This window comes from Hibiscus syriacus, unplaced genomic scaffold (genome assembly GCF_006381635.1).
Source record: "Hibiscus syriacus cultivar Baekdansim isolate YM2019G1 unplaced genomic scaffold, ASM638163v2 tig00110450_pilon, whole genome shotgun sequence".
In the NCBI taxonomy this organism is placed as follows: Eukaryota; Viridiplantae; Streptophyta; class Magnoliopsida; order Malvales; family Malvaceae; genus Hibiscus; species Hibiscus syriacus.
In genome coordinates, this window is record NW_024062743.1 from 7,561,503 (window position 1) to 7,581,079 (window position 19,577).

Consider the following 19,577-nt stretch of genomic DNA (forward strand, 5'->3'; position numbering starts at 1 on the left):
GAGTTTTAAGAGGAAAAACAAAAGGGAAGAGAGTGCTGATGAGCAAATTAAACTTGCACGGCCCTTTTATAATCCAAACTTCTTTCTACCCCAAACCCTCTTCTTTCCCTATCTTCTCTTCTGTTCAATGGTTTCCCATTCAACTTTCAGAAATAAAATAATATTATTAAAGTTTAATTTAAGATAAATTATAAATTTGATAACTCTATCATATCTCTTATCTCATTAACTATATTTTAAATTTTTTTAATTTTCTTAATAAGCTTAATACATTAGGAATTTGTGGTCATTCAGTCGTTTTCTCACTAATAACGTTATAAATGAGTTTTTATATAGATGCATTGAATTTTTTTTAAAGCGACATAATTTTAACATTGTTAATTATTTAATGACGGAATGAACAACAAAAAAATCATATCGATTAAATTCAGTGAGAAAATTGAAAAAATTTAAAGTTTAGTGAGTAAAATAAGAAAGAGAGTAAAGTTTAGTGATGAAACTTGTAATTTACGCATCAATTTATATACTTTTTTTATTTTTTTAATAATAAAATATGTTAATAAATAGGTGATTGTTGGATCCTGGGCAAGTTTAATTCTAATTAGAGAGGGTCTAATTCACTATCGATAATTTTATATTAAATCATATTCATCTGTTTAGATGAAAAAAAAAATCTTTCTTGATGACAATAATGAAATTGGTTATGTTTATCGGTTCTTTTCTTATATTTTCTGTAATCTTAAACTCGGCCTGGACGTTATGTCCCAATCTGTTTATATATTTTATTCAGAAATTTCTTTTTATATTTAAAATAACGTTTAAATTCATATACAATATAATATGAAATTAGTCATAAGAAATGTTCATACGATAAATGTCCATATATCAATATATACATGTATCAGAAAAATCGTATAAAACATATACATAGAAAAATACCGGTAATACAAATATATCGAGATGGAAGCAAAAACAAATGTCACCAAAATATAATAAAAAGGTATATAGAGATATACAGTGGTACAAAAATAGGAGTAGTCGGTTCTCCTGATGCCAAGTCTGCTAGCTTACGGTATGCTACTATCTAAAAAGGTTAAAATTTACAGAATGAGCTAAAAAGCCCAGTGTGCTCCTTACGATGTATAAAAACATACAGATAAAATTCTTCAGTAAAATCAGTTTATCAAACATGTTTTAAAAATATGAATACTACCCCCATTCGATCACCATAATGTGCAGGTTCCCCAGCACCATACACCCACCTGTATACCCGGTAAGGGCCTTATACACATAGCATAAGGACATGCGATAAGGACTTACCCCGTGCACAAAGCAAAGGAGCTTGCGATAAGGACTTACCCTAAGTACAAAACCGATGAGTCTGCGGTAAGGTCTTACCCTGTGCACAAAGCCTAGGAGTCTGCAATTAGGATTTACCCTGAGCACAAAGTCGATGAGCCTATGGTAAGGACTTACGAGTCATAGACTAGGCCTGAGATACTTCCTCCAATAATACCCCCTATGACAATAATAAAACATGTATGTATTCGAGTGAAAACGATAGTGTAATTTAGTAAAACATGAAAATATTTCAGACTTAGAAATCATATGCATAAATACAGAATTCAGAGATTATATCATAAATGTATAGTAAATCAGATATCAAATAAACAATATTTATAAAATCACGTATCGCATCGTAAAAATATTCAGTATTATCCGAAATCTTTAAAACAGTTCAGATGAATAGTTTAAAATAGTAATGTAACACCATCAGAAAACACACATGTACCAGTCTGATAAGAAAGCCTACTACTGAGTCTGTTGATCATGATTAGCAGCAGCACTATGATTAATTCTCGAGGAACGTGGATCATGCGGATCTGACGGATGGGAAGCACTACATCTAACCGACCCTCAGTCTGGTGAAACACGAGTACCAAGCTCGGTTCACAGCGGTGGACGGCGGAGAGCTCGATTTTGAAACGTCGGAAACTTGACCTTTCTCATCACCTTACACGCCGATGGCAACAAAGATAAGATGGACACCGGTGGACTCAGGACGACGCAAGGAATACGATGGTGCAGGAACTGTCGAAAACAAAGCAACGGTCGATGACGAAACATTGATCAAAGGTTTCCTTCTATAAGAAGAAATGTTGAAAATAGAGAGAAAATAGGGTTGAAACTTTTCAGGAAAGTTTTTGATTTTTGTGTTTTAAACCCATACTTATGAAAATGGTGTAATTACACTATAGGTCTTTTAATTTTATTACTTTTCGAATTTAGATCCGAATTTAATTAAAATTTCACTTTGGTCCTCAAATTTAATTAAAATTTCAATTTAGTCATCAAAAGAATTTTAAGAAAATTTTTAGGCCCTAAGTTGGGGTGTGGCAATTTCCTTATAGTTTGGATGAAGAATATGAACAATAGTTTTACTTGGTTGTTTATATATGGGGAAAATTATACGGATGATCCTTTATATTTTTGGTCCATTTGATTTTGGTCATCAATTTAAAAAATCGCGATTTTAGTCTCTTATGTAGTCGATTTGTTTGGTTTTGGTCCCTTCCCATTAACGGAAATCTAAGTTGATAATTAAAAAATAAAAAATAATCAATGTGTTTTCTTCTTCTGTAACCAGCCACGACCATTTTATGAAAGACTTAGTTGGATTTAAAGTTTTCGTACAAACTTAAAGCTGTGGGACTTAAAATTCAAAGTCTTTTATCGGATGGGGTTTGTCTAGTGTGTTTCTTTCTCTCTTATAAGATTTTCGAGAAGTGTTAGGTGATTTACCTTACAGATTAAAACCAGAAAGAGAGATAAAACAACAAACAACCTAATTCAAGGTTCAATCGAAACCAAAGAGTTAGAACGACAAATGGGAAATGGTTACATCCAAAAAAAAAAGACTTAGACCTTGAGCCATATTAATGATGAATGATGTTTTCACAGGTAAGTATGTTTCTATTCGCGTTGATGATATTCTTATCTACTTTTTTTCTTATGAGAAGGCTAGGAAACTTAAAGTTTGGTAACACAACATACTTCTGACAAAGTTATCATCCATAATAATCATATATCCTAGAAGTGGTTAAACGAACAAGTTCAGAACAACATAGTAGATGTGCTACCCTGAATGTGCACCCTTATCTCTCAAAAGGATACTAATGTGTTGGGATTTGAAAGTATTAAGGATTTATGTCCTAATGACTTAGATCTTTCTATTATATATAATATTCTTGTAAAAGTGTTTTTTAATGATTTATATCTTGTAGATGAGTTTCCTTTTCAACTAAACAAGTTATACATCTCACAAAGTTGCTCATGAGAATTCTTAGTTCATTAATCACACTCAGGAAACTTAATGGATTACTTTAAACCATGTGACAAAGGTTTTAAACATTTTTTTTGCCACACATGAGTAAATCCATGGAGAGAATATTTGATGAAATTACAAACAAAACCAATAGTGACCGATGCCATGTTAAATTTCAACCTACTCACCGAATTACAAGACTTGTATGCAAAAAAGGACTTCAAGACAACAAGAAATCAATCCCAATAAAGAAGAAACCTCTATCAAAGCCTATAAAGACACATCACATTAATCCATGTAAGTGTTTCACAAGTTTTCCTTTCAACATATCTGATTCTCTTTCTTTTGAATTTTCAGATTCGTGGATGATTCCTTTTAAGGATAGGGAGAATGATACATGCTCCAGAATCTATGATGATAAGAATGCATACTTTTTTAGACTAATATTTATACTTAAACCTATAAGAAGAACAAAGTCTTAAAGATTCAAAAGATATCTATTCGATAAGTATAATGTGAATGAATCCTTAAAATGTTGTGACTTTTCTCCATTTGATGTTTCAGATTCAAGGTCAAATAATTTTGAAGAGAGGAAGGATGATACATGCACCATGTGGCTCACATCAAAGAAAGAGGGACTAACTCTTCTAATTGATTTATACATCCAAGCCTTGGAAAAGAAGACTAGAACAACTTAAAATGACTTTTTTGAATAAGACCACATATTATTTGGTCAAAATTGCTTCTATAGATATGACCGACTGTCTCTTAGCTTTCTAACGGTACTTGAAACGAGTCAATCTGACATCGGGAACTCAATCTATGTTCATTTTAGTGAAGATAATACATGCAAAAATTTTAATATAGGGTTAATACATGATTTTGTAAATATTACAAATTTGTAATATTCTTATTAATTATTTGTAATATAATTTAATATAGGAAGCTAAATTATAGCTTAAGACTAGATTTATTATTTTATTAGTAATTATAATCAAACTTTATCTCTAGTTATTATTGTTTTATTCATTAGTTACTTAGGACTTTGGAACTCCTCTCCTATATAAAGGAGGCTCCATTCACCATTGAAAATTATATTTATTTGATTAATAATACAATGTGAGTTTGTTTTTGCAAGTGCTGATTATCTTTGTGTCTTCAAAGCATTTTTCATTATAAAGTTCTACAAGTTTTTCGTGAAGGAGATCTTCACACTTTTGTTTGCATTTTCATTACGATTAAGAGGAATGGTTAGAGCCGATTATCAAGTTTTCATAGTCAATTGCAATTAGGAGGGTTCGTAGGACATTTATCCATCATTCTTACTATCACCATCATCATCTCACGACAAATACATCACCATAGTCATTTTTACGCCAAGCTTATACATACCAAAAGGCATTTTCAATTCGAATTCTTTCATATCTTTATTTATCTTTTCGTAATTCTTTTACATAATTATCATTGTTATTACATCATCTTTCTAATCATCATCTTCTTGTTTGATTTCCAGGAACATTTCCATTCAAGAAAACCTAGTTTGCAAAAAATCCCTAATTTCATCCAATCTCATTCTTTGATTGAGTCTAGATCCCTAAGCCTAATTCTTCAACTTCGAGCAACGTTTATCACTCCGCTGCCATCTCTTATCATCACCCGAAGTAATGACATGTCATGTGCCACACCACCTTACGTGATAATGTGCTATGTGTCATGTCATCCAAAGTTGATGATATAACATGTATCGTGTTACCAATTAGCACATGTGAAGATATCACGTCAACAACATGCGTTGACGTTAATCAACTAATGATTTTCATCCAAAAGAACTATTTTGACAAAAAAATTAAAACGTTAGAGACTAAAATACTCAAAAAAAATATACATGAGCCGAAATAATCATTGACAAAACGTTCGGAGTTAATTTTGTTATTATCCCTCGAATAAATTCATATCAAGTGTTTCAAGATTGTAGTTCCACAAACAAGATAGGACAAACTCAGATAAAAAGACGAAAATATCCTCACCTTTGAATATCTCAAGCAGTGTAAAACGGTAAATAGAATTACCCCCACATGCCTTTTGTGTGATGAATGAGACTTATAATCTAATAAAAGATTAATAATAGTAGTAGTGAAAACATGTTACTTGAACTTGGGGTATATGAATGTTACATGGATATGTTAAAAAAATTCTAAGTTAACGGTCATATCCTCGTATCCACATCGGACATAAGTGTCAGATATCAGTACCTCAATCAGAAATGAAGAATGAGAGCTAACATGATGATAGAAAATAATGATGAAGAAAAAGGGAGCCTAAAAATAAAACTAAATTGAAGAGCATTGTTAAGGATTGTCATTGATGGATTTGAGAGATTGTGTTTTCTTACGCAACTTCCCTCTAAGACTCCTGATGTTTGCATCAGCTCGGGCCGTGAATCCGATCTTCGTCTTCTCTCTTGCTTTCGTTTTCTCCCTTTTCCACATGACTTGATCCATTTGGTCTTTCTTCAAGTACTTTATCTCTTGGTTTATCTCTTGGATGATATGATGATCCATTGGGTGGAAACATCTTTGCAAAGATATATGAAAAATGTATGGGAGAGTACAAGCAATTGTAACTAACAGGGTGGTTATCCAATACAGCGGTGCAGGGGCTGGGGCTTCCGTGAGGATCATGAACACGTTTTTCGAATAAGTCGGTGATATCATTAATTGTTACCATCTGTGCACCTCTTATAGCACCAGTGTCCATGAACAACGAGAAGTCTTTCCAAGAAACGAAATTGGGAGGCGGAGAAATCACTGGCCATTACAGCCTGCAAAAAAAGGACAAGTTATGTGATTCATTGGCCATTAAGCTCTAGAAAATGATTACCACTCCTTTTCAACAATTCATAACCATGAAAAATCCATCCCTCATATGAAACTACAGAAAAGAATCTGTCGGTACAACTAGTACAGGAATGTATTCCAAATATAAAAGAGTGGGTTAGATATGTTACCAACCTGCATACCTTCAACACCACTGATGCCGACTCCAATGTCAGCTTCTTGAATCATTCCAACATCATTTGCACCATCACCAATTCCTAGAGTCACTCTTCCAGTTCCTTCTTTTACTAATCTTGTTACCTGGTACCAACAAAATGCACTAAATAAATACAGCAACCAATAAAACTTAGGGTATGAATGTTTTAAATGATTTTAACCAGGAGTTTCTACTATATTAATAACCAATTGGTCTAGTGAGATTAGAGAATATTTTATCCTTTTGAAAAGGGAAAAAGTATTTTATGTATTAATATCCTTAAAATTACTAGTTTCTAATATGCCTTCTCTAGTTTCATTAAAATATCACAACACTCTTATTATTGATATAATAATGTCATCTAAAATTATATTAATGAGGAGTTATTTATTAGAAAATTATTTATCCTTTTGAAAAGGGAAAAAATCTAACTAGTGCCTTCTGCTTGGGAGATACACGGCAGCATATGACAGATGCACAATCAACTGCTAAGCCTAAGAACAGAAACTTCATATCTTCCTCCAAAGCATATGCAATAGTCTTCCCGTCAATGATCAATGCAAATGCGGCATATGGATCTTTTTCTAGTTTTATCATTTGTGAACCATTGGTAATTTGCATCAACATGTTCTCCTTAATTGCCTGATCAATAACAAAAGTGATAATCAACTTCGTGTAAGAAAATTCCAGTCATGTTTCATAAAGATATACATACCTCTTTGGAATCCGATTCGAGTGTCGTAATACAGATCGGCTTCATACTTTCTCTGAGCAGACTGCAGGCGAATCTGCAGCACAAGAAAAAGCTTTCATCAAATTAATTTGATCTAGGACCTTTTGTTTGAGAACAAAATATGAAACAGCAAAAAGATAGACCCTATGTTTATAGCTGTTTCCATCTTGTCCCCAGTCAAGACCCAGAGCTTTAGACCAGCTTGTGCAAGTTTATCAATACAATGGGGTACCTGAAACATAGAGAAGCTAATTCAGGATGAAGCAGACCAATAAAAAAAAGTTTCTCGTTAAAGAAGCAAGGACATGACATACCCCCTTTTGCAGTTTGTCTTCAACAGCAGTAGCACCAACTAGAATCAATTCTTTCTCCATCATCTCTGCCACATTTTCAAGCATTATGTCTCTATCAGACCCAATAGAAGTTTTTGCCTTCATGAATTCGTTGTTCCAAGCAGAATACTCGGACTCCTCAAGCTTTCTATAAGCCAGTGCCAATGTACGCAATCCGGCTTCCCCATAATTGTTCAAATGCTTAGTAGTATCTTCCAGATACATTTTTCCCTGTTTTGCTAATCGGTCAAAAATAATGCTGCACCAACATAGGGATAAAAAAAGTCAAACACTAATCATTAGGCAATTGAAGGGTACTGACTGGTGTTCATCTATTAATACCTTGAATAAGTCAAGAGACTAACCTGCCAGCACCTTTACACATTAGAATAATCTTCCCCTCTTCATCCCTCACAATTACCGTCATCCGCTTTCTTTTGCTAGTAAATTCCAACAAATTTAGAATTTTGTACTCCCTACAAGATAACAGCAAAGAGAAAAACAAAAAAAAAATCAGGAGAGCTTAGCAAAGAGCACATAAATCATGCACTGTTATCCCCACCTCTTAGTTGGTCCTGAATCTAAATATCTTTCGAGGACAAAAACACTTGATTGAGTTCTTTTATAAAACTCAAAACCAAATTCCTTGGCTGCAACAAGAAATGCTCCTTCATCAGGTGACTCTGCTTCATATGTATAAGTGCCGGTCTCTTCATTCAGCTCAGGGATAGCAGTGTGACAAACTGCCAAAATTCGGCAAAATAACATAATCATATCAGCATTTGGCTCGTTTCTCCAGTTCCCTTCCGTCATGTGATCATCCTCGAAGCTGAAAAATTTTATGGGAGTTTTATGAACTTTTTCATCTTTGGAGGTAACAACAGTCTCCAATTCAATATCTTGTTTGCTTTTTTTGCTGGAAGTAGATGATTTTCCTCCTTCCTGCTAGATGTCATTAGCCATCTGTTGTGCAGCAGCACGTTCAACTTCACTAGCACGCACACCATATGCAATACCAGCAATGGAACATTTGAGAAAATCCATCTGATTGCAGGTCAAAGTGCCTGTTTTATCAGAAAGGATTGTATCTACTTGGCCCAGCTCCTCATTCAGATTTGATGTCCGAACTTGAGCAGGAACCCATTATCATCATCATACATTAGTAAGTCTTGATTAATAAAGGATGCTTGCAAAACTTCACCACCTCAATTGAAACATAGAGAGAAATAGGAATTAAATAACCATAAAGGATGAGGGCAGTGACCAAATGGCTAAGCCCTGATACTAAAGGCTTTCTGGGATAATAAAAATCCTCCGTAGCATCGGGCCGCATATACCACCAGTCTGGCATTTGGAACTTTATTTTCAAAGCAAAAGCGAAAGAGCTGATCAATGAGATTACCAGAAGGACGCTGAAAATAACATATATTATGTAATCCATTTTCTTTTCTATTCTTCTCCTCTTGGATGGGGACTTGGTGGAATTCTGCATGACTTTGGAATCAAAACCGGTGAAAATCACAACCCCATAGACATAAGATGTATTGCGCAGCTTCGAATCTCTAAGGAGAATTTGGCCAGGTTCAAGAGCATAAGTTTGACGAGCATATTCTAAATTACCAACAAAGGTGTAAAGGCTAGGGTTGGGATCTTCACATTTAATAGTTCCTGTGAAGTTCTTGAAAATCTCATCTTCATCCAAAGACAATGTTACCTCCATAGCTCTCTTAACCTTTAAGTTTGTCTCGCCATCTAAATTCAGAGTCTCCACATAGCAAATTCATTCCTCGTAACTTGATGACAAGAGTAGCAAATCTGCTGGAAAAAAATTATCCTTCTCCACTTTCACGTCTCCAACCTCAAGCTGCTGCCACTTCTTATCATCAAAATTTCCTTTTTATGAAATTTCACTTTCCGACAATTAACATTCATATCTTGCATAAACCTTTTCCAATCCTCCAAACCTTCCTTTGCCATGCTAAGCCCTACAACAAAGGCCAAGGGGCAATCATGCTCACCGCAGAAAACGGCGAAAGGGGTGTAAGTGAAAGAATTGCTGCTGCAAGGAAGTACAAATTGGCAACTCGGTGGAATTGTTCATACAAAGATTTTGGTAAGAAACTGAGAAAATTATACTTAGTCGTTGATATGTAATTTAATTGGTACTTTAAAGGTGTTTTCCTGTGCATATGAGGTTGGTTGCAATGCACAACTCTAGAGCATCCAGCCCCTTCAATAGGATGTGGACCTGCTTGAGCAGGCCTTTTACCGCATGCGAACGTATAGAGCTGACTCCGCTTGATCTTCTTTCTAATCTTACCCTTAGCCATCTCTCCGAATCAAGCTTTAAACCAAAAACAGGGTATTACCGTCAAACAAAGGGAAGCCCCAAAATCTAACCTTCACCACTGGATATTGCAGCCACTCAATCATAATTTCCTTGCTTTACCTCCTAATTCATGGAATCAATGGAAAGCAAACATGAAATATAAGCACATAAACTGCCAAATACAATTAAAGTTCCACATAAAATGCCTAGTTACAAGCACAAACATTCGTAAACATGACATTTAAATCACATTTACATAACCTAGATTTGGAAGTTTTATAAGCTATTAAATTCCAGGAACAAATAATAAATTAAGACAAAGATGAGAACAAATTTACATTGGTTAAAACTACAAAACTGACCTAAAACAATACAAAGATCCAGAATCCAACCAAAAGAAATATCAAACTTGATAGATATCTGGAAAAACAATGCCATACACAATTCCACGTTTCACCTCAAATATCCAAATAAAAAACCAAAACCATACTGAAGTCAAGGAAATGGAGACAATGCAAATATAGAACTTCCAAATTTGAATAAACGAGCATACAATTACAATTTTGAAATTTCCATCAAGAAAGAATTCCAGTTAACAAAATGCATGAGAAAAGGCAAACTATTAAAGCAAAAGAGAGGTACCTTCAATGTGGAGGCTAGTTCATCTTCAACACAAAAGATTAACACAAGACAGAAAACATTTTCAAAATTATTCAAGAAGAACAGTCAAATATCTTTTGCACATCAAGAAATGAAGGGATACAATTCAAAGAAAACAGTTTCATTTTTATTTTTATTTTTTTGTTAATTTTGATTAAGGAAATAAATTTAGAGAGAGGAAAGGAAAAGAATGAGGTAAAATTTAGAAAAAAAGTAATTTAGGCTTCAGAGAGAGAAAACTCTCTCTTTCACAGCAATTCCCGGGGTCCCTTATGCTCGTATAAATAATATATTGTTATATTTCTATTTTAAAATGTCACCCTTTTTTGTTTTTCAGTTTATTCAGTTTTAGAGGCTGTTTTTATCTGTATTTTGAAAGAGTTAATTGCATCACACACTCTCAAATTATGATCCTTGTTTTAAATTGGTCACTAAAATTTTAAATGTTCTAATTTCAACCCTAAACTATGACTATCATTTTAAATTAGTCCTTAAACTTTTGAATATTTTAGTTTTATCCTCAAACTACGACATTTATTCTAAATTGGTCCCCCAGACATTTTTAAATTTCAATTTCATCCCAAACTATATGTATATACTAATAGAATCCCTTGTTAATGTATGTTTGAGAAAAATTAAATTTAGGTTAAACTATAGTTGAAACTAGTAACATTTTTGGATGAATTTGGAGATGAAATTGGATGATTAAAAAAATTGGGGACCGATTTTGAATTAGGTCATGGTCTAGGGATGAAATTGGAAGATTCAAAAGTTTGAGAACTAATTTAGATTGAGGTTCATTGTTTGAGGATGAAATCAGAAGATTCAAAAGCTTATGGATCAATTTAGAATAAAAATCATAATTTAAGGATGAAATTAAAATATTCAAAATTTTAGGAATCAATTTAAAATGAGTCATAGTTTGAGAACATATAACTCAAATAACTTATTTTAAAATTAATAGAATTCATCAATTATTGATATCAACTATGAATATTATTGTCCAAAACTATATCTAAATTAAACAAAATTAGTCATTAATTCCAAATTATTAAATGTTGATAAGAATTTAAATATTGTGAAAATAATTTTTTATAGAATAATAATAAATTAAAATAAGATAATTAGAAATAACTGTAATAATTTATGAATTTCACTCATCTTCTCATTTTTTTCAACAATGATAAAATTATGAAGAATGAGAAGGATGCTAATATTTTAATTTGTATTTTATTTTTCTTTTAATTAATGGATTTTCATTGCTGGTTTCCGGGCATGTATGGATGTTAGTATCTTCTTTCCATTATATGTGTTTTAGGGGGAAAATAAGCTCATAATTTAAGATTAAAATTAAAAGAATATTTATATTATATGATTTTTTTATAATTAAGGTTAAATTAAAATAAGTGTAAAACTTTATGATCAAATTTGTCGTTATAGTAATTTTTATATCCGGTTAGAAAATTAACATTTATCTTTAATTTATTTATTAATTTTTTAAGTAAAATTAAATTTAAAATTTACTGATTTTTGAAAAAAAACATTTTTGATGTTTTCTTAAATTAATTTATCGAATCTATGTGTATTAACTATCATTGGGGGTATGATTAGAGGAAATATTTCATGCCTAGTGTTTGACTTGTAAGACCTTACTGCATGCAACTCTGCTTTGTGAAAATGCTACATAGCCTTATTTGAGGCCCTTATGCTATTAGCATAAGGTCCTTATCGGGAACACACATGAGTGTATGGTTCAGGGGAACCTACACATTCTGGTGTTTGGATGTGGGTAGTGTCCATGTTTTAAAGAGCATGTTGTTATAAAATAATTTTACCGAAATATTTTATCTGTATGTTTTATACAAGTAAGGATCAGACTGTGCTTTTTAGATAATTATTTTATTTTTACCTTTTCAGATATTACCCGATAGTAGGCTAACAGAATTGGCATCATGAGGTTCGACCATTCTTTATTTTTATACCACTGTATATTCTCTACGGTATCTTTGTTATATTTTGGTGGCACATGTTTTACTGTTATCTGAGTATATATGTATATCGATATTTTGTTCTGACCATGCTTATATATGGACTTCTGGTGATATGTATGTATGTATGTATGTATGTATGTATGTATGTATGTATGTATGTATGTATGTATGTATGTATGTATGTATGTATGTATGTATGTATGTATGTATGTATGTATGTATGTATGTATGTATGTATGTATGTATGTATGTATGTATGTATGTATGTATGTATGTATGTATGTATGTATGTATGTATGTATGTATGTATGTATGTATGTATGTATGTATGTATGTATGTATGTATGTATGTATGTATGTATGTATGTATGTATGTATGTATGTATGTATGTATGTATGTATGTATGTATGTATGTATGTATGTATGTATGTATGTATGTATGTATGTATGTATGTATGTATGTATGTATGTATGTATGTATGTATGTATGTATGTATGTATGTATGTATGTATGTATGTATGTATGTATGTATGTATGTATGTATGTATGTATGTATGTATGTATGTATGTATGTATGTATGTATGTATGTATGTATGTATGTATGTATGTATGTATGTATGTATGTATGTATGTATGTATGTATGTATGTATGTATGTATGTATGTATGTATGTATGTATGTATGTTTACCATTTTGTATTTTCAAATTTTACCATTATTTGTATTTTTTATTGAAATTGATTTTAGGTGCGTTTAGAATCTGAAAATTATCTTTGTATATGATATATGACCGCCTAAATTCGGGTCTACCGTCTAGGCCGGGTTTAGAGAGTTACATTTGGTGGTATTAGAGCTTTCAGTTTTAAACACTAAGACTGTGGATGAGTCCATATACGACATTTTCAAAAGATATTTTTCTAATATTTACAAACAATGTGTTGCCTTATTTATTTAGTTTTAAATGGATTTGAGATTTTTGATGCTAGTCTAACTTGGGTTTAGATTCTTTCTCTAGAGCCTATTAGATTTGATTCGATGAGTGCTCGAGGTCGTAGGACAGACTATGGTCGTAGCTGTGGTCTTGGGTGAGTGACTCAGCCTTCTGTTTCTTTTGAGGATCCGATGATAGCCAATGATCCTCCTGCTCCGCGTGTCTATCCGTCCACTTTTCGATATGATCCGATTACACTGATGAGAGATCATCTCGTTAATGAGGACAAGTATACTGAGATGGATCAGGGTGTCATAGATAGAGTTGTTTATCGCATATTTCAGATGGCAGATAGAGCTCCTTTTAATATGTCTTCTATAGATATATCTACGTCTCTAGTGGCTGCTAGAGTTGTTTCGTTTGAGGGCATGACTAAGGGACCTCTGAAAAATATTGAGTATTGGTTGGAGGACACCGAGAGGATTATGGACGAGATAGAGTTGAGGTCTGAGCAGAAGTTGAAGGGAACATTAGTTTTTCTTAGGACAGAAGCGATGAGATGGAGGAATTCAAATTTCAGGATATTCCAAGGGATCAATTTACTTGAGACCTTTTTAAGGGATGTTTTTGGAGTCGTTATATCGGAGAGATATACTTACATAAGTAATGTTAGGAGATTCAAAGTTTGGAGTAGGGTGATATGTCTATTATGGACTATGAGATTGAGTTTATTAGACTGAGTCGTTATTCTCTAGGGTTAATGGACGACGAGGTGGATTGGTGCTTGATGTTTAAAAATAAACTGAGGTATGAGATTAGGGATTAGATTGCTAACCATCGGGTCAGGGACTTTGATACATTGTTAGTATAGCCAATACTATAGAGGAGTTGGAGCTAGTGGGTATGGAGCGTAAGAGGGACATAGATTGAGATATGGATAGAAACTGAGACAGAGATAAATACTAATTCAAGAGACCTTCTGGTAATGTTTCTGTATGTTACAATAAGAGAGGTGGTAGGAGTTCTAGGCCTGCAGCATCAGCCACCCTGATAGTTCAAATTTCTAGTCAAGATGGTTCTTTTGGAGCACCGTCTCTACCCACTTATGAGAATTACGGGAGATTTCACTTTTAAGAGTATATGAAGAAGATGGGTATCTATTTTAGATGTGGATCTTAAGATCATTTCCTGAGGGATTGTCCAGAGCCAGCTCCCACTACTCAAACTTCAATTCAGACACATGATTGTATTCAAAGTACAATTTAGACTCCAGTTGGGGGTCGCAGTCAACAGAGAGGATTTAAGTCTATTAGTAGGGTTGATCTTATCATAGTAAGGGTACATATCAAACTGAGGCCAAACAGCCTGGATTGGTATATACTGCCAGACTTCATCAGGATCGTGATGGGCCTGATGTGATTGCATGTACCATAACTATTTATTTAGTTATATTCTTTAGTTTATTTGATTTTAGTTATACCTATACCTATATAACACGCTCTATATTTGGGTATCTTGTTACCACGACTGAGAATATTAGGAGTTTTGTGACAGTGCATAGTCCTATAGGATAGTATATAGATTTAGATAGAATTTATAGAGGTTGTCCTATAGAGATCTGTGGGGAGATCTTTTTGGCCAACCGGATGGAGTCGCCATTAGATGAGTTCAACTTGATACTCAAAATGGATTGGATAGACAAGCATCAAGGTAATCTTGATTGTGAGACTAAGAGATTTCGCTTGAAGACTCCAGATGGCCAGAAGATAGTGATAATTGAGAAACTTTGTGGACTCCTGACAAATGTTGTATTTACTTTGGTGGCTGAAAGGATGATGAGGAAGTGTTCTGAGGCATTTTTTGCTTATATTTTGAATATCAAAGGTTCCCGACTTCCATAGAAGGGATTTAAACTGTTAAAGAATTTCTTGATGTTTTTCCCGAGGAGTTACCTTTTTACCATCGGATAGGGACATTGAGTTTGAGATTGAAGTCTATTCCGGGTCGATGGTAGTTTCTATGGCTTCTTATCGTATGGTTCCTAAGGAGCTTAAAGAACTGAAATTTCAACTTCAGGAGTTACTAGACATGGTATTCATTCACCTCCAGCGTTTCACATTGGGGAGCTCCAATTCTCTTTGTTCAGAAGAAATATGGGATGTTGAGACTCTTTATTGAGTATCAAAAGCTAAACAACCTCATAGTAAAAAAAGAAATATCTCTTGCCTAGGATTGATGACCTATTTAACCAATTATGAGGGGTTATCATCTTTTCGAATATAGACTTAAGGTCTGGTTATTACCAGCTAAAGGTGAAAGACTCTGACATCCCAAAGACCATTTTTCATACTCGATATAGGCATTATGAGTTCCTCGTGATGTCATTCGGGTTAACTAATGCCCCTAATATCTTTATGGATATGATGAATAGGGTGTTTCGACCCTATCTATACCAATTTGTTATCGTGTTCATTGACGACATATTAGTATATTCTCGAACTAAAATAGAGTATGATGAGTATCTGAAGATCATTCTACAAACTTTAAGGGAACATAAGTTATATGCCAAGTTGAGTAAGTGCGTGTTCTGGCTTAGTGAGATAGCTTTTCTTGGACATATTGTATCTGTTTAGAGTATTCAAGTTGACCCGAGTAAAATAGAGGTGATTCTAAACTGAAAGCAACCCAAAAATATCTAAAAAATTTGTAGTTTCTTGGGCTTAGATGGTTATTACAGCCACTTTGTGGAAGGTTTCTCCATTATTGTAGCTTCTCTGACGAACTTGTTGAGGAATGACGTTCCATTTGTCTGGTCCAAGGATCAACAAGCTAGCTTTGAAAAACTTAAGACTATTCTAACTGAGGCCCTAGTGTTGATTCAGCTCGAGTATGAGAATGATTTTTCAGTATACAACGATACTTGTCATTCTGTACTGGGATATTTTCTAATGCAGAAGGGAAATGTTGTAGCTTATGCATCCCCATCAGTTAAATTCACATGAGCGCAACTACCCCACCAATGATATGGAGTTAGCTAAAGTGGTCTTTGATTTGAATATACGGATACACTATCTCTATAGAGAGAAGTGTTATATTTATACCAATCACAAGAGTCTAAAGTATCTTCTTACTCAAAAGGATATGAATCTGAGGCAGTATCGTTGGTTGGAGCTTCTGAAGGATTATGATTGCTAAATAGAGTATCACCATGGTAAGGCCAATGTGGTAGCCGATGCTTTGAGCTGTAAGGAGATGTCTGATCTGAGAGCACTGTTTGCCAAGGTGATTTTGTATGATGATGGCAGTCTGTTGGCAGAGTTACAGGTTAAATTGACCTTAGTTTATGAGATCAAGGCTAAGCAACTTCTATATAGCTTCTTGTTTTCTTTGTTAAGCAAGTTGAGCAGAGTTCGAGTTTGTATTATACTCTTGACCAGGATGGCATTTGGTGCTTTCATGATTGTTACTGTGTTCCTAAGGACGATGAGTTAAGATAGAGTATTCTTCAGAAAGCCCATAGCAGCTCTTATGCTATGTACCCTGATAGAGGCAAGATGTACAAAAGCCTTAAGAAGCATTACTTTTGGGTTGTATAAAGAATAATATTTATGCTTTTGTGACGAGATGTCTGACTTGTCAGCAGGTCAATGCATAGCATCAACATCTATCTGCTTTTTTGTAGCCTATTAAAATTCCAGAGTGGAAATATGAGCATATTACGATGAATTTTGTGATTGGGTTACCTTTGACTCCTTCCAAAAGGGATTCAGTTTGGGTGATTATCGATAGGCTTACTAAGTCAACTCACTTTATTCCGGTGCAAGTTTATTATCCTTTGAACAAGCTGGCTAAGTTGTATATCTCTGAGATTGTCAGACTTCATGGTGTCTCATTGTCTATTATTTCTTATCGAGATCCAAAGTTCACTTTTAGATTCTGGGAGGCTCTGCATGAGGCTCTGGGTACTCATCTAAACTTGAGTACAACTTTTTATCCACAGAATAATGGTCATTTCAATAGGGTAATATAAGTTCTAGAAGACATGTTACTGAGTTGTGTGATCGATTTTCGTGGCAGTTAGGAGGACTTTCTACCACTAGCAGAGTTTGCTTACAATAATAGCTACCATGGTAGCATTCACATAGAACCATATGAGGCTCTGTATGGACGTAAATGTCTTACTCCTATCTGTTGGACTGAGTTGGATGATAGGAGGATTTTGGGCTCAGAGTTTGTAAATGAGACTAAGGATATTGTTAGATTAATCCATGATCTCCCAAGAGAGGCTTTTGACAGATAGAAGTCATATGCTGATCAGAAGAGGAATAATATCGAGTATGAAGTCGAGGATCAAGTTTTTATGAAGGCTCTCCGTGGAAGAAAGTAATAAGATTTAGATGCAAGGGTAAGATGAGTCCAAGATTTATTGGGTCATACCGTATCCTGAAAAGAGTCGCACCTGTTGCTTATCAGCTTGAGTTGCCTCCCCAGCTTAGCCATATCAATGATGTTTTTCATGTTTCTATACTTAGGCGATGTCATCTGAATCTAAGTCAAGTCATTCGAATTGAGAAGGTGGACTTGAGACCAAATCTGACTTATGAGGAGGAACATGTTTAGATTTTAGACCGAGATGAGAGAGTTCTTCAGAGCAGGCAGATTACGATGGTTAAAGTTCAATGGAGCAACCGCAATTCTGCAGAGCCTACATGGGAAACGTCGGAGTCAATGAAGACTTAGTCGTCTCATTTGTTCAGACCAGGTAAATTTCAAGGATGAAATTTCTTTTAAGGGGGTGAGTTGTCACACCCCAATTCTGGGGATGAATTTTTCTTAATTTTTATTAGGAAGACTAAATTAAAATTTTGGATACCAAAATAAAACTTTATCTAAATTCAGACCAAAACCATAAAGTTTCAAAAGACAAGGACTTATGAAATAATTATACCATTTTATTTTTATGGGTATAAAACCCTCTCCAAACAAGCAAATTTCCATTTCTGGAAAACCAAACTTCTCTCTCTTCAACCTTCTATTTCTGGAAAACATAAGCCAATGATACTTAAATGTCGTTTTACTTTTGAGAGAAGATTTATTGTTGACACTTCTCGTACCATTGAAGTCCTTGTATCGTCTCGAGTCCAATGCTGGTCTTTTTGTTTCAATCGTCACCGACGTGAGGATGGGTGAACGATAACAAGTTTTTTGGTGAAGCGTAATCGAGCTCTCCACCGTTATGAGTGTAAAATGAGGTAGGTAAATGCCTTAAAATGCTTCCAAATAATTTTTAGATTTTTTTATTATTTTTCCAATCACAGATAAGCTCGTATGCCCCCATGCGCCTTCACTGCTCGTAGGGAAGGCCACTGCTTGGTGGGTTTCTAAAAGCAGGTTAAAATGACCTACTGTCCCAACCCGTTAACCCTATTTGACCCAAACGCCTGACTCGTTGACCCGTCTGCTCGATCTGATACACTTACCAACCCGTCTGCTTGATCCGATTCACCTACTCAACCTGTCTGATCTGACCCGGCCCGTGCACTGGTATTCCAAACCAAAATCTAATTTGGCTCAACCCGAATTGATTTAGTTGAGCTTAGTCGAGCCGAATAGAATCAAATCAGTCCAGCCAAGCAGAGCAACATCGTGTCGCATTGCTGATTGTTGACCAGAGTTGACTTTTTTTCTTCTGAAAACCTCCTTCATAATGTTTTTCGATGACTTGAGTCCACTTTTGTGGTATATTTTTCCAAATTCTAACATGAAAGCCCTGAATTGAACCCGTTAATCAAAAGAGGCTTAGTATTTTTAGCATTTCTGTTTATTTATGTGGGATATGATTATGGAATTAATCTGAGGTCATATTTTTGTGAAGGTACCCGTGTTTTACCTGACCGAGGGTCGACCAGATTTAGTACTTTGCGTCTGACAAATCAACAAGTTGCATGTTCTGCGAGAGTGACTCATAGGTTTCTGTAAATGGTTTAATTAAAGTTTATTATTTATCTTATGTTAGAATTTTAAGATATTTTTTCTGATTCGTAGGGTCTAATGCTATCGCCAATCGTAATAGGCAGACTAGGGAGTAGGTTACCATCTCAGGCTTCTCAGCTCAACACATGTGTGTTCCTATTGGTATTACAATACTATTTTAAATCATTTGTTTGAACTGTTATGAAAATTTAAATATTCTAACTTCACGAAATCTATTTTATCGTATACTCTAACTTCCGATATTTGA

General features: G+C 34.2%; 1 pseudogene; it reads right to left on the reverse strand.

The window, feature by feature from the left end:
* Positions 1 to 6,028: 6,028 nt before the first annotated feature.
* LOC120125986 lies at positions 6,029 to 9,775 on the reverse strand (annotated as a pseudogene).
* Between the last annotated feature and the right edge of the window lie 9,802 nt (positions 9,776 to 19,577).